The sequence below is a fragment of the Chiloscyllium punctatum genome, chromosome 10, assembly GCF_047496795.1.
Source record: "Chiloscyllium punctatum isolate Juve2018m chromosome 10, sChiPun1.3, whole genome shotgun sequence".
NCBI lineage: Eukaryota > Metazoa > Chordata > Chondrichthyes > Orectolobiformes > Hemiscylliidae > Chiloscyllium > Chiloscyllium punctatum.
Window position 1 is genome coordinate 103,270,917 of NC_092748.1, and position 15,184 is coordinate 103,286,100.

Below are 15,184 nucleotides of genomic sequence, written 5' to 3' on the forward strand. Positions count from 1 at the left end.
GCCAATTCACCTGACCTGCACATCTTTTGGACTGTGGGAGGAAACCAGAGCACCCGGAGGAAACCCACGCAGACACGGGGAGAACGTGCAAACTCCACACAGTCAGTCGCCTGAGGCGGGAATTGAACCCGGGTCTCTGGCGCTGTGAGGCAGCAGTGCTAACCACTGTGCCACCGTGCCGCCCACTGTCGCCTGACTCCACTACCACTGCTGGCATTCCATGCACCCACCACTCTCTACAAAAAGAACCTGCCTCTGACATCTCCTCTAAATCTTCCTCCAGTTACCTTAGAATTATGCCCCTCATGATAGCCATGTCTGCTCTGGGAAAATGTCTCTGGCTATCCACTCTATCTATGCCTCTCACCATCTTGTCCACCTCTGTCAAGTCATCCCTCATCCTTCTTCACTCCAATGAGAAAAACCCTAGCTCCCTCAACCTTTCTTCATAAGACATGCCCTCCAGTACAGGTAGCATCCTGGTACATCTCCTCTACATCCTCTCTAAAGTTTCCTCCACATCCTTCCTCTAATGATGTGACCAGAATGGAACACAATATTCTAAGTGTGGTCTAACCAGGGCTTTATAGAGCTGCAGCATAACCTTGTGGTTCTTAAACTTAATTCCCCTGATAATGAAAGCCAACACACCATATGCCTTCTTTACAACCCTATCAGCTCGGGTGGCAACTTTGAGGGATCTATGGATGTGGGCCCCAAGATCCCTCTGTTCCTCCACACTGCTAAGAATCCTGCCTTTAACCCTGTAATCTGCATTCATAGTCAACCTTCCAAAGTGAATGATTTCACACTTTTCCAGGTTGAATTCCATCTGCCACTTATCAGCCCAGTTCTGCATCCTGTCAATGTCCTGTCACAATCTACAACAGCCCTCCACACTATCCACAACTCCACCAACCTTTGTGTCATCAGCAAACTTACTAACCCACCCTTCAACTTCCAAGTCATTTTTAAAAATCACAAAGAACAGAGGTCCCAGAACAGATCCCTGTGGAACACCACTGGTCATCAAGATCCAGGTTGTATACTTTACAAGTATTACCACCTTCTATCTTCTTTGGTCCAACCAATTCTATGTCCAGACAGTCAAATTTCCCTGTATCGCATGCCTCCTTACTTTCTGAATGAGCCTGCCATGGGGAACCTGATCAAATGTCTTGCTAAAATCCATGTACACCACACTCACTGCTCTACCTTCAATGTATTTTGTCACATCCTCAAGAAATTCAATAAGGCTTGTGAGGCATGACCTGTCCCTCACAAAGCCATGTTGACTATTTCTAATCAAACTATGCTTTTCCAAATAATCATAAATCCTGTATCTCAGAATCCTCTCCAGTAATTTGCCCACAACTGATATAAGACTGACTGGTTTATAATTCACAGGGTTATCCCAATTTCTTTCCTTGAATAAGGGACTAACATTTGCCAGCCTCCAATCATCTGGCTATACTCCAGAGACAGTGAGGACACAAAGATCATCGCCAAAGTTGCAGCAATCTCTTCCATTGCTTCCTGTAATAACCTTGGGTATATCCCGTCTGGCCCAGGGGATTTATTTATCCTCATGTTTTTCAAAATTTCCAGCACATCCTCCTTCTTAGCATCAACCTGTTCTAGCTATCAGCCTGTTTCACGCTGTCCTCAAAAATGACAATTTCCCTCTCACTAGTGAATACCGAAGCAAATTATTCATTAAGGACCTCCCTACTTCCTCAGATTCCAGGCACAAGTTCCTTCTACTATCCCTGAACTGACCTACCCTCATTCTGGCCATCGTCTTGTTCCTCACATAAGTGTAGAATACCTTAGGGTTTTCCTTAATCATACCAGTAAAGCTTTTCCATGTCCCCTTCTAGCTTTCCTAAGTCTATTCTTCAGTTCTTTCCTGGCTACCTTGTAAACCTCTAAAGCCCTGTCTGATTCTTGCTTCTTCAACCTTATGTAAGCTTCCTTCTTCCTCTTGACTAGATGTTCCACTTCCTTGTCATCCAAGGTTCCTTCAACCTACCATCTCTTCCTTGCCTCAGTGGGACAAACCTATGTAGCACTCACAACAAGCACTCCCAAACATCCTGCACATTTCTATTGTGCATTTCCCTGAAATATCTGTTCCTAAGTTATGCTCCACAGTTCCTGCCTAATAGCATTGTAATTCTCCTCCCCCAATTGAATACTTTCCCATACCATCTGCACCTATCCCTCTCCATGACTATAATAAAGGTCAGAGAGTTGTGATCTCTATCACCGAAATGCTCTCCCACTGAGATTTCTGATAGGGCGACTTAGTGGCTCAGTGATTAGCACTGCTGCCTCACAGCGCCAGGGTCCCGGGTTCAATTCCAGTCTCGAGCGACTGTCTGTGTGGAGTTTGCACATTCTCCTCGTGTATGCTTGGGTTTCCTTCAGTTGCTCCGGTTTCCTCCCACAATCCAAAGATGTGCAGGTTAGGTGAATTGGCCATTCTAAATTGCCCATAGTGTTCAGGGATGTGTAGGTTAGGTGCATTAGTTAAACATTAATATAGGGGAGGGGATTGGGTCTCAGTGGGTTACTCTTCGGAGGGTTGGTGTAGACTTGCTGGGCCAAAGGGCTTGTTTCCACACTGTTGGGGTTTTCTGATTCTTAGGGATTCTATGATAACCTGGCATGATTGATTGCCAAGCACCAAATCCAGTATGGCTCCTTCTCTAGTCGGCCTATCTACATATTGAATCAGGAATCCTTCATCTTTAAGGCCCACCGACATGTCACTTCAGATGCTGCAAGTAGCCTCTCAGGGAACTGAAACATCTCAGAAAGGCACCTGTCTTTACAAATAGGAGGTCCTGGTTGATAGGATGGTTGAGAGGCGGGCCACTCTCTACCTACCAGACCACCAGAAGCAGCCAAGGCATCAAACCTGACTGACCCTGACGTGGATAGCGGCCTGAGTCCATGCTGCCACCAGGGTCAGACAAAATTCACAACAGTACAGGGAAAAGGTCAATGATGTTCTGCCCTTTGTAGGGTTAGGTAGGACTAGCTACTCTGCTTTCTCACACTGACACTTACTCTGCCACTGTACACAAACCTCACCAATGGTCATGGAAACCAGCTTCACCATTTCATAAAACATCTAGAGGACCAAGCTATTGTTACATAGAACATAGAACATAGAAGAATACAGCGCAGTACAGGCCCTTCGGCCCTCGATGTTGCGCCGATCAAAGCCCACCTAACCTACACTAACCCACTATCCTCCATATACCTATCCAATGCCCGCTTAAATACCCTTAAAGAGGGAGAGTCCACCACTGCTACTGGCAGGGCATTCCATGAACTTACGACTCGCTGAGTGAAGAACCTACCCCTAACATCAGTCCTATATCTACCCCCCCTTAATTTAAAGCTATGCCCCCTTGTTCTGGGGATGTGAGTTCAAATACCACCAGGGCAAATGGTGATATATGATTTCATTTTCCATCTGGAATAATAATAATGATGACCATGTAACCACATAAGTTGACAATGGTTATATTAATAATCTCTACAGGGAAGGAAATCTTTCATCTTTACCTCCGTGCAACTCCAGACACTCAGCAATGTGGTTGACTCTTAACTATCCTCTGAAAGTAGCTGCTCAGTTGAACGGTAATTAGGAATGGGCAACAAATACTGGTCTAACTAGCAATGACCAGAAGGAAATATCAGTAAAATTGGAAAATAGCAGAAACAGTACATTTCAAAAATGGAGGTCAAGAATGACCAGTGTGTTCATTTCCAAATATTACTTCTTTTAAAAGTAGCATTTTCTCTGCTTGCCCATATCCTATGAAAAATAAAGGAAAACAAATTTGTGATATATGTTTATTGTGAAAATAATACAACATTGCATCGAATACCTTTTTATAAAAAGTTGATTATTTTCTACTTATTGCTCTCTCAAACTGACAAAAAAGGCAATAGACAATAGATAATAGGTGCAGGAGTAGGCCATTCTGCCCTTCAAGCCAGCACCACCATTCATTATGATCATGGCTGATCATCTTCAATCAGTATCCTGTTCCTGCCTTATCCCCATAATCCTTGACTCCACTATCCTTAAGAGCTCTATCCAACTCTTTCTTGAAAGTATCCAGAGACTTGGCCTCCACAGTCTTCTGGGGAAGAGCATTCCATACACCAACCATTCTCTGGGTGAAGCAGTTTCTCCTCAACTCTGTTCTAAGTGGCCTACCCCTTATTTTTAAACTGTGTCCTCTGGTTCAGGACTCACCCATCAGCAGAAACATGCTTCCTGTCTCCGGGTTGTCCAATCCTTTAATAATCTTATACATCTCAATCAGATCCCCTCTTAGCCTTCTAAACTCAAGTGTATACAAGCCCATACAAGCACCTATTATACAACAGATATTTCAAATTGTTTGCCAAATAATACATGGGAAGAGGGAGGTATCAGTGATGCCAAACACTGGGGAATAGGGAAGAACTTGCCAGATTTGGTGTCAAGAGTTCTTGATGTGATCCAAATTGATTAGCCAGTCTTTTGGAACTGAAAGACTAGCTTTTGTAAAGAAAATTTGAATTGTCTGGCAGATTTTCTAACCTTGTATGGTTTTCCTTAAAATGGAGACAAACATTCTTATACTTGCTTAATAAGTGTTAGGTTCAATTTGCTTGCACACCTCAAGCAGGTTCAATCAAGATTCAAACTGATAAGCAACAGTGAGAAAGTAACTTAGGCACAAATCGTTCCTTTTTAAAAATATCTCTTTGTGGGATGTAGATATCACTGGATGGGCCAACATTAATTGCTATCCCTAATTGCCCAGAGGGTAATTAATGGTCAACCACATTGCTGTGAATTTTGAATGATGTATAGGTCAGATCAGGTAAGGACAGCAAATTTCTTTCCCTAAAGTACATTAGTGAACCAGATGGCTTTGTACAACAATTGACAGTAGTTACATGGCCACCACTAGGTGAGCTTCTAGTTTCCAGAATTTAATGAATTCAATTTTTAGTGAGTTAAAATTTCACCATCTGTGGAGGTGGAATTTGAACCAACATTAACCTGGGTGCTGGATTACTACACCAGATAAATCATCCTTATGCCACCAACTGTCTCAGCCTTCTGCTACTGTGTGAACTCCTCATGGCTGCTGATCATTTGGTGTTATCCTGTCCTTGGACTTTTAGCAGACACAGCTCTTAAAGTAGTGACACATGAGCTGACAACTCTGATTTTGTTTGAAGTGTCTAAATCACACCACAAATCTCAAAGATGCATAAAAATTGTCACTCCCACAAAAGGGGAAGTCAAGATTTTGGAATTATTTTTCACCTCATCATTTGTGGATTTCTGCAGAAAATTTTGTGCTCCTTAACGATAGTCATAATATTCATCTATCCCCAACTGGAAAATATGGGGATGGAATCAACTTGGCATTGTGTCATCCATGTTCCTTGCTTGGTGATGTCAAACATCCAGCAATGTGTATGTGTGTATGTAATGTGTGTAAATATAGCACAAAGCAGCAGTTCTTATTCAATGGTTGAACATCCACATGGGGCTGAATGTCCTGCTTATAGTCCTAATTTCTATGTTGGAATGTGCTGTATTTATGTCTACATGCAGAGTGAACTTATGGTGCAATGCAGATATTTCTATTGGCAGCTGTCACAACATCAAGTGTGAACATTAGGTTGAGAAATGATAAGTAACATTGCTAAAATCACTATAGTGATAATGGAATGATGTGAGGGGAGCTTTTAAGGTCTGAGTACCACAAAATGAAGTACTGCTACCCTTCTCAAAATTTTCTTCTGAATTTAAGCTAGCAAATAAATCATAGTCTCAAAGTTCACAATTCTGATTACAATGCTGTGTTGCTGTACCAGAAGTCTGAAAATCTTTGGTTTCATCAACATAATTGTGAGAAATTTAAAACCCAGTGTGGTGCAAAATATCATGGTAGCTCACCATCACCTGTTTTATTCCTCTTGCAAAGTTTGTGAATGGATTGAATCCCAGTTTGTCACTCAGAAATTGATTAAGGTCGTATCTTACACATCTCTACTCCATTCTCAGTTAATCCAACTCTGAATCGTCCATTTAAACATTAGCAGAAGGCAATCACAGTGTGGGTCCAAAATTTATTTAAGGTGTGGATTCTCTTGAGCATTATTGTAACTCTGGGAATTAAACACTTAGTGAAATACCAGAGACGCAACAGAAAGGGTTTTAACATAAAATTCCTCTGTAGAAACTCAATTCCAAGACTGAAAAGACATTCAAAAATGTTTTCTTTCATAATATTACTATCATCCTCTTCCATATTTGCTAATGGAATTTATGTTTTTCCACTTAAGTTTTCTGTTTCTCTCACACCTCAGAGAGTAATTAGATTTTAAAAAATATATTTGCAGATATAATTAGTACAAATGTAATGCACCAGCTGTGTCTACATTAGAGTGGTGCTGGAAAAGCACAGCAGGTCAGGCAGCATTCGGGGAACAGGAAAATCAATGTTTCAGGCAAAAGCCCTTCATCAGCACTAATGCAACAACATATAAAACTTGTGGAGAAAGACTGTAAATTTTCAGTGTACAACACAATTTGATTGACAATTCTACAGGAAATAATTAATCCAATCCTTGAGTTAAGACAGTACCATGTACCAATATTTTCTAGAAAATTCAGATCAATAATACAATCTAAGTTTTTCTTATTTACTCACAGCTGGTGGATGTTATATATTGCTGCATACATTTTGTTATATGTTATAGCTAGGAACTAAAGTTATTTATGAGTACTTCAGTTGGGAACACTTCAAAGTTGCATCTGGATAGACATGCAATATTTAGCGGAACCACTAGGAACTGGATTGGAACAGTTTGAACCGAAGGTCTCTTATGAAAATATGAACATACAAAATCGGGTCATGGCTGATTTGTGTCTGATTCAATCGACACTTTCCCATCTACCCCTGTAAACTTGGTTCCTTTGTCTAACAAGAATCTATCAACCTTGGGCTTAACACTGTTCAATGATCTTGCCTCCACATCTTCTGAGGCAACAAGTTCCTGAGTTGCACAAAAGTCTGAGAGAGAAAAAAAACCTCCTCATCTCTGTTCTGAAAGGCGACCCCCAATTTGAAAACAGTGTACCCTAGTTCTGGACTGAATCATGTCAATCTTGTCAAGATCATTCAGGATCTTATATACTTCAATCAGATCACTATCCACTCCTCTAAAACCCTAGCCCTGTCCCACCTATCCTTGTAAAACAATTATCAACCCAGTAAGCCTCCTTAGAACTGTTTATTGATTAGAACAAGGTCAGTCAGGTGGATCTCAAAAAGTATGATTTCCTTGACTGCAGCTAATAGCCTGGTACAGTCAGGGACCCATGGCTGATAGATATAAATGGGAGTGTCAGGGGTTCTGTTCACTGTAGGAGCCAGCTCTGAACTAACTGGACCAGTGCCACGTAATATGGATGTGGAAATAAAGGGTGAATTGGTGATGGGCTACTGACCTTCATGGAGTTATTTCAGGTGCAATTCTTCCTTAAATAAGGAAACCAAACTGCACACAGTATTCAAGATGTGCCCTCACCAGTGCCCTGTACAGCTGAAGCACAAAATCCATACTTTTATGTTCAATTCCTCTTGCATTAAGGGATGGTTGAACCTTCTCTTGAGCCTTTGTGATTATGTGCTATCTCTGCAATTTGTAACTTGTGTAACTTTGTAACTTGTATACCAGAACGCCTAAGTCCCACTGCACCTCAGCATTCTGCAGATGATTGCTGTTTAAGAAGATTCTGCTTTTTTATTCCTCCTGCCAAAGTGAACAACTGCAGATTTTCCCACTCGAAAATGCAACATAGTCCAATACAGTCTATACCAGCAGCTTGCAAGAGTTAAACAGATAAGAGTTCTCATTATTCGCACAACAAATAATTTGTATCAACATATAATCTATCAGGTTGACATTTTGAATCATAGAATAGAATCACAGATTATCGTAGATTTTATCCTGGTGTCAACCCTGGGGAAAATGTTACTGATGTGAATGGTCATTTATAATATATTGTGTTGGCACCAGAGAAGTCACAATAGTTATGTTGTATTAGCAACAGAGTTGATTTGTATTTTGTAATTATTAATCTTTTTTAGTTACTTTCCTAAAGTGAATTGATGGGTTTGTGATTAATTATCCATAGAGAATCAGTGGAGGACATTCAATTCCCCCAATGCTGTGCTGACCCTTGTAGATTGTTGCAAAAACACATCTGGTTCACTCATACCCTTCAAGGAAGCAAACCTGACATCCTCACCTTGCTCTCACTTGCATGTGACTTCCTCTCCGGGCAATTATGTAATGGCAATAAATGCTGATCTGGTCAGCAATGCCCATATCCTTGAATGAATTAAAAAATTGCAGGTTTATTCAAAGAGAAGCAAAACTTACATATTTAGAGCACCTTTCATGATATACCAAATCTTATAACTACCTTTGAGTTGTAGTCACTGGTACAGGCAATTCATTCAGTTGGTAGAACAGACTGGAGGAGCTGAATAGCCTATTCCTGCTCATGCTATACACATTCATAAGCCATTTGGAAGGGCTGGGTTGGTTAGTCAAAACTTCATTATCAATCATTATTTTCTAAAAAGACAGTGGAAGCATGTTTGGAGCTCATTCATTTAATTACTTATGAATCTTTCGGTAAGCAGGCTTTGTGGGGTGAAATTGCCAGGAAAGGAGTGTATACTGAGCTCTTCATGAATCAGTAACTTGTTTTACACTGTTCATGATTTTCAAGAGTGTTTTCCATTTGCTTCACTTTTGTACTCTTGTCTACTGACCTAAACTGTCTTGGCAATTTCAATTAGTTTTTTTAAGACATTGAAATATTGTGAGAAAGTTGCATTACCAGTGGGAAGCAGCAATCAGCCATGACTTCTGACTTGCTGATCAAGGAAGTACAGATACAATTGTAACCGTTTCAGGACTTGCCCTTTGGCTTCTGAAACATTGTATGCCCCAGAGACACTTGAGGGCTTCAACACTTCTCACTGACATTGATGACCTATGTTGTTCAACGATTCCATATTGTTGCTCAGGACTTTTCTATCCTGTGAGATTATTGATAAAATAGACATTTGGACAAGTTAAAAGACATTTAGATAAGTACATGAATAAAAAAAGGGTTTAGGGGAGTATGGGCCAAATCCAGGCAGGTGGGACTAGTTTAGATTAGGAATGTGGTCGGCATGGATGAGGTGGACCATAGAACATAGAACATAGAACAATACAGCACAGAACAGGTCCTTCGGCCCACGATGTTGTGCCGAACATTTGTCCTAGCTTAAGCACCTATCCATGTACCTATCCAATTACCACTTAAAGGTCACCAATGATTCTGACTCTGCCACTCCCACAGGCAGTGCATTCCATGCCCCCACCACTCTCTGGGTAAAGACCCTACCCCTGACATCCCCCCTATACCTTCCACCCTTCACCTTAAATTTATGTCCCCTTGTAACACTCTGTTGTACCTGGAGAAAAAGTCTCTGACTGTCTACTCTATCTATTCCTCTGATCATCTTATAAACCTCTATCAAGTCACCTCTCATCCTTCTCCATTCCAATGAGAAAAGGCCTAGCACTCTCAACCTATCCTCGTACGACCTATTCTCCATTCCAGGCAACATCCTGGTAAATCTCCTCTGCACCCTCTCCAAAGCTTCCACATCTTTCCTAAAATGAGGCGACCAGAACTGCACAGTACTCCAAATGTGGCCTTACCAAAGTCCTGTACAGCTGCAACATCACCTCACGACTCTTGAATTCAATCCCTCTGCTAATGAACGCTAATACACCTTAGGCCTTCTTACAAGCTCTATGCACCTGAGTGGCAACTTTTAAAGAGCTATGAACATAGACCCCAAGATCCCTCTGCTCCTCCACCTTACTAAGAACCCTACCGTTTCCATGTTGTATGACTCTCTGACTCTATAATTCCACCTCCTGTATGAAATTATGAAATGGAATAATACTATTCACCCAGAGGCAGGAGAAATTCTTCCACCTCTCTATTCTACAGATTGAAAAATAATGTTTACCTGAGTAGCAAATATAGTACAAGATATTTACATATCTTCCACCAAATATGCATTTACTGTCACTACGTACATACAGTGCAAATTGCACAACATCTTAATGAGGACTGAGGTGGTCAGTGAAATCCATGTTATCATCCTCACAGTGTCTTTCTGTCAAATTAACAATAGGTGTTGCATATGCTGTTAAATTAGTTTAATAGTCATGGTGAGATCACCTATTGAGTGCACCGAAACTAATACTGCATTATGTCAGATAATATTTGCTTACAACCAAATGCCTACAATGGACTTTATTATTTCATTAGGATCTTTCTGCAACTATTTGGTGAATCAACTGATTAATTTTGACATGGGAAAAAAGTCGAATACATGATTGAGGAGGACAGTTCAAGGTTGGGGAGACAAATGTGAGGCTGGTGGTTAGATAAGGAGGCTGATAATCGAAAAAGCACCAGGGTCAATCATGTTTCTGTCTGACCCTGTCACAAGCAGTGCCTACTTTCCAATTAGCATGTTATGTCAATGTTTTTACAAACCTCTTTCAGCATAACGTAGAGGATTTATTGCACTTCAGCTAGACAACTCCTTCAATAAGAAAAAACCCAACAAAGTTGAGGAGATAAAGATCTTCATTGTAGCAGAACATTAAGGAAGTAGTTTTCAAGAAACATTAAAAGCAGTTCACAATTTTAGTGTCAAGTTCGAACCTCAGATCAATTTCCTACCTGATATCTATGCCATGGCTAATGCTACCTATTTCTACCTCTACAATATTGCCCAACTTCATCCCTGGCTCAACTCATTTACTGCTGAAACCTTCATTCATGCCTTTGATATCTCGAAGCTTGACTATAATCCAATGCAGTTTCTGGCATTCAAAACTCTGTAAACTTATGGTCATCCAAAACTCTGCTGCCCATGTCCTAACTGACACCAAGTTATCTCAATACACAAAGATTATTGGCTACCGGAGAAACAATTTATTGCTTCTAAAATTCTCATCTTTGCTTTCAGATCCGTCCCTCATCCCTCGCTATAATATTCACAAACAGCACTGTGGGTGTACTACTCTACAGTAGTTCAATAAGGTCACTGACCATGTTCTTCTCTGGAACAGTTGGAGATGAGAAGTATGCAATGGCCTATCCAGCAACCCTGAAATCCCATGAAAGAAAATCCTCTTCAAGCCCTACAACTCTCTGCGACCCTCCCCTACTAACCTCTTGAGTATCAAGGCTTCATTGATGGCTATGCCTGCTGTTCCTTTGGTCCCAAGCTTTGGAATTCCATCCCTGTACCTCCCTGCCTCGCTACTTTGTTTTCCTCTCTCAGGCTCAAATACAACAAAAACAGTAAAGCTGTTGTTGATGCATTTAGTTGTCCTGCATCAACCTGGAAAAATCAACAAAAAAATGCCAGCAGTAGAAGATCAAGATTAACTTCTGGCGTTATGTAGAATAAAATCGTTACAGAACAGAAGTAGTCCATTCAGCCTATTGTGTGTGCTAACTCTCTTTAAGAGCAATTTACCTCATGCCTTTCTCCTATTTTCTGCAAAGGTTTTCATCTTCAGATATTGATCCAATTCTCTTCCAAAAGCCTTGGGCGAATTTGCCTCCAGATCACGTTTTCAGGAACATTGATAGTGTTGTCAGAAGTAACACTGTCACTGGTTTTGCACAATTTCAATTGCTGAACTTGAAACATGGAGCATACATTAGTCATGGGATGGTTTTCACCTTTCTGTGAGCACTAGGGTCAAATCTGTAATGTATTCACCATATTCCTTTGAACTGCACTTTTGTTAGTGTCAGAAAAAGATCTCATTGACAAGGTGTTCTAAATGGGTTAACTTTTGACTGACAGTCAATCGGAGACAGAATACATATTACAATGCCTGAATTTTTTTGTCCCTTTCTTGTGGATTTGATTTTTATTTTCAGGCAATGGTTTGATGCGCATGTTACATATTCAGATGCAAGAGTACAGCTGTAAAGTCAAATATACAAAACTTGATGGATGTCTCAAACAAAAATATTCACAAATTACATTTCATCTTTTATGTTGTAAATCAGAACTTTAGAAAGTACAATAAAAAGCATAAATGTCAGCCCAATATTTCCAACTCCCATCATTTTGCAGTGTATAAACCTTCCAAGATTATGTCAATCTTTTGAGATTGTATTTAAATTCAAACTATTGATCAGCAGCCAATGTTCCTGTGACAAAAAGAATAAGACTAACAACTGACTTTTAATACAGAACCCTGAACATCCCAAAGTACTATAGAGGTGCATTATCAAACAACTTAATGCCTCGATTCTTAAGGTGATGCTTGGGAAAATGATTAAATCGATGAGCGTTGAGCTTCAAATAAAAGACAATAAAAGAGAGAGGTTTACAAATTTAGCTTTGGAATTTCAAAGTTTAGAACTTTCAGTACTGAAGACATGGTCACTGAAGGTCGAGTATTTAATATTAAGAATGCTCATGGGGTCAGACCTAGAAGAGGGTAGATATTCCACTGGATTGTAGACTGGAAGAAGATTTTTGAAATAGGAAGTTGGAGCCACAAAGGAATTTGAGAAGTAGGGGGAGTGTTTTAAAATCTAAGCAATGCTTAACCAAATAAATGGGACTTCTTATGACGAAGAAAATAGAATTTTAAAGAACCTCTAGTCCACAGAGCGGGGTTGTTATAGGTTAGACAGAGGTTTATTCGAATAACCACGGCTACATTTAACAAGTGGATGAGAGTTTCAGCATCAGATGAGCTGAAGGGGGACAGAAATGGGTGAAGGTCTGGAGATAAGAATTGACATTCTTATCAGAAATCAGCAGATGATGTGATGTATTCATTTCAGAGTCAAGTATGAAACCGAGATTGCAAGTCATCTTGTTTAGTGCCAGACTGTTGCCAGAGTGTGGGATCAATTCGGTGATTGGGAAACATAATTTATGACAGGGCCAAAATTACTGTCTCCAGGTTTTCAGATATTCACTTGGAGGAGGTCTATCCTGCAATGGATATTTAATAAGCAGAGTGACAGTCATTGAGCTGAAAGAGGTGATAGTGAAGTAGGCTGTAAACTGAGGCAGTAAGTGCGTGTCCATGAGAAGGTCCTCTGATCTGCCTCCCTTCTGAGAATCTGAAGGGGACATGGATTTATTGGAGTTTGACCCCTTCAGTTCTTTGGTGGTAAATTCCATTGAAGTAGGTATGTATTTTTTTCTTGTCAGCCCTTCTAAGGAGGTGGTGGCATAGTGATAATGTCATTGGACATGTGATCTGAGGGTTGAAGCTCTTAAATTTGTGAGCACGTGTTCCATTCCCACCAGGGCCATGAAAACCCATCTGGTTTACAAATATCTTTCAGGAAATTGACCACCCTTAACTGGTCTGACCTTGATGTGACTCCACACCACAGCAATGTGGTTGACTCTTGACCACCCTCTGAAATGGCCTAGCAAGCAATTCATTTCAAGGGCAATTAGGGATGGGTGACAGATGCAGGCCTTGCCAGCGATGCCCACATCCTATGAAAGAATGAAGGAAAATATACCAGAAATGATATGGGAAGACATTTTAAATTTAGAGTTGGATCATTCAGGAATGAAGTCAGGAAAAAGTTCCTAATGGACAGGACAACCAAATTCTGGAATTACTATTCTCAAAATGTGTCAACTGCGTCAATTGAAATTTTGATGATGTGTCAATTGAAATTTTTAAGAGTGGAAGGAATTGGGTCATTGAATATGAATTAAGGCAAAGGATCAATGAGCTTGTGGTTCAGGGCAGCTATGTTCCACTTAAAATGGCAGAGTTGATGGAATACTTTTGCTATGTTCTTACCTAATGATTCTAACAATTATACTTCCAATAGACTTAAAGATTTCTACATACACAAATACACTTAGGTCAAATTCTGGGCCACATGTAGATCCTAAAAGAAAAGGAAATTGAATGATATTCAATATCTGGGTATAACATTTTGGTCGAGACTTTGAGTAAGTTTGTACTCACTACCTATCCTTGCTCCATGGCTCCCCCTCTTGGATGACAATCTATTGCTTTGATATGTGGGCTCTTGCACTGGGTGGATACGTTACTCATGCTGCCTACCCCTTCCCACCAACACTGTCATTGTAGCTGGCACCTGTACTCATCCACATGTAATCAATGACCCAAAATCTGACTAAATCAAAGGATATGAGAGTATGACAGGAAGGTGGAGTTAAGGTAAAAGTTAATCATAATATTGTTGAATGGTAGAGCTCGCTCAAGGGCCAAATAGCCTATTACTGCCTCCATTCCCTATGTGCTTATGTTCTATTTATGTCTGGCAACCTGATTTATGTATTTAACTGCAAAGCACCTACTGCTATTTTAATGACCAAATTCTTGGCACTGTTATAAGCAAAACCTTTATGTTAACCCATTTACAAGGTAGCACTCAATACATTACTTGAACAGGCCTCAATCTACAAAAATCATCAAGATGGTGGATGGAGTCAGGGTGAGGTAAGGAATTGAGAAAGCAGATAATGTGTGGCGGGGATGATTGGACATAAACATAATTCAGCTTCTATTTTAAACACTGTCACTAAGTTATTTTTGCTTGGCAGAAACAGAAAGAGCACATCTATTGTAGCAATTTTGATATTTTTTGGATTGGCTATGGCCTTTGGTAAAATAGGACTCAGATACTGTTAGTTTATCCACTCATGTGTTTGTTACTAATGCTGTATTAGCACAGAGCCGTGGATACCAAAAAGTCTTTGTTGAAATTAAATCATTTAAGTTTTCATGTGTGTATTAGATGGAATCTACATGCAGTCGCTCAGAGTCAATTCATGACTATAAAACTTTCAAAGCTAAATTACTGATCCTCTGTTATGCTGAAAATATGTTGACGATCCAGATCACAAATTTAAAAATCACAAATGGTGACGATGCAACTGCATAACCTCAGTGCGAGAGGTAGTGTCACCATTTATCATAATAATTCTACTCACGTTAGTATCTTCAATTTTATGATTATCTC

At 40.2% G+C, this 15,184-nt stretch overlaps 1 protein-coding gene across 2 annotated transcripts in view; it reads left to right on the plus strand.

The window, feature by feature from the left end:
* Window positions 1-15,184, plus strand: part of LOC140482415 (contactin-associated protein-like 5) — an 878,213-nt gene that overhangs the window by 388,557 nt on the left and 474,472 nt on the right. The window lies entirely within an intron of this gene.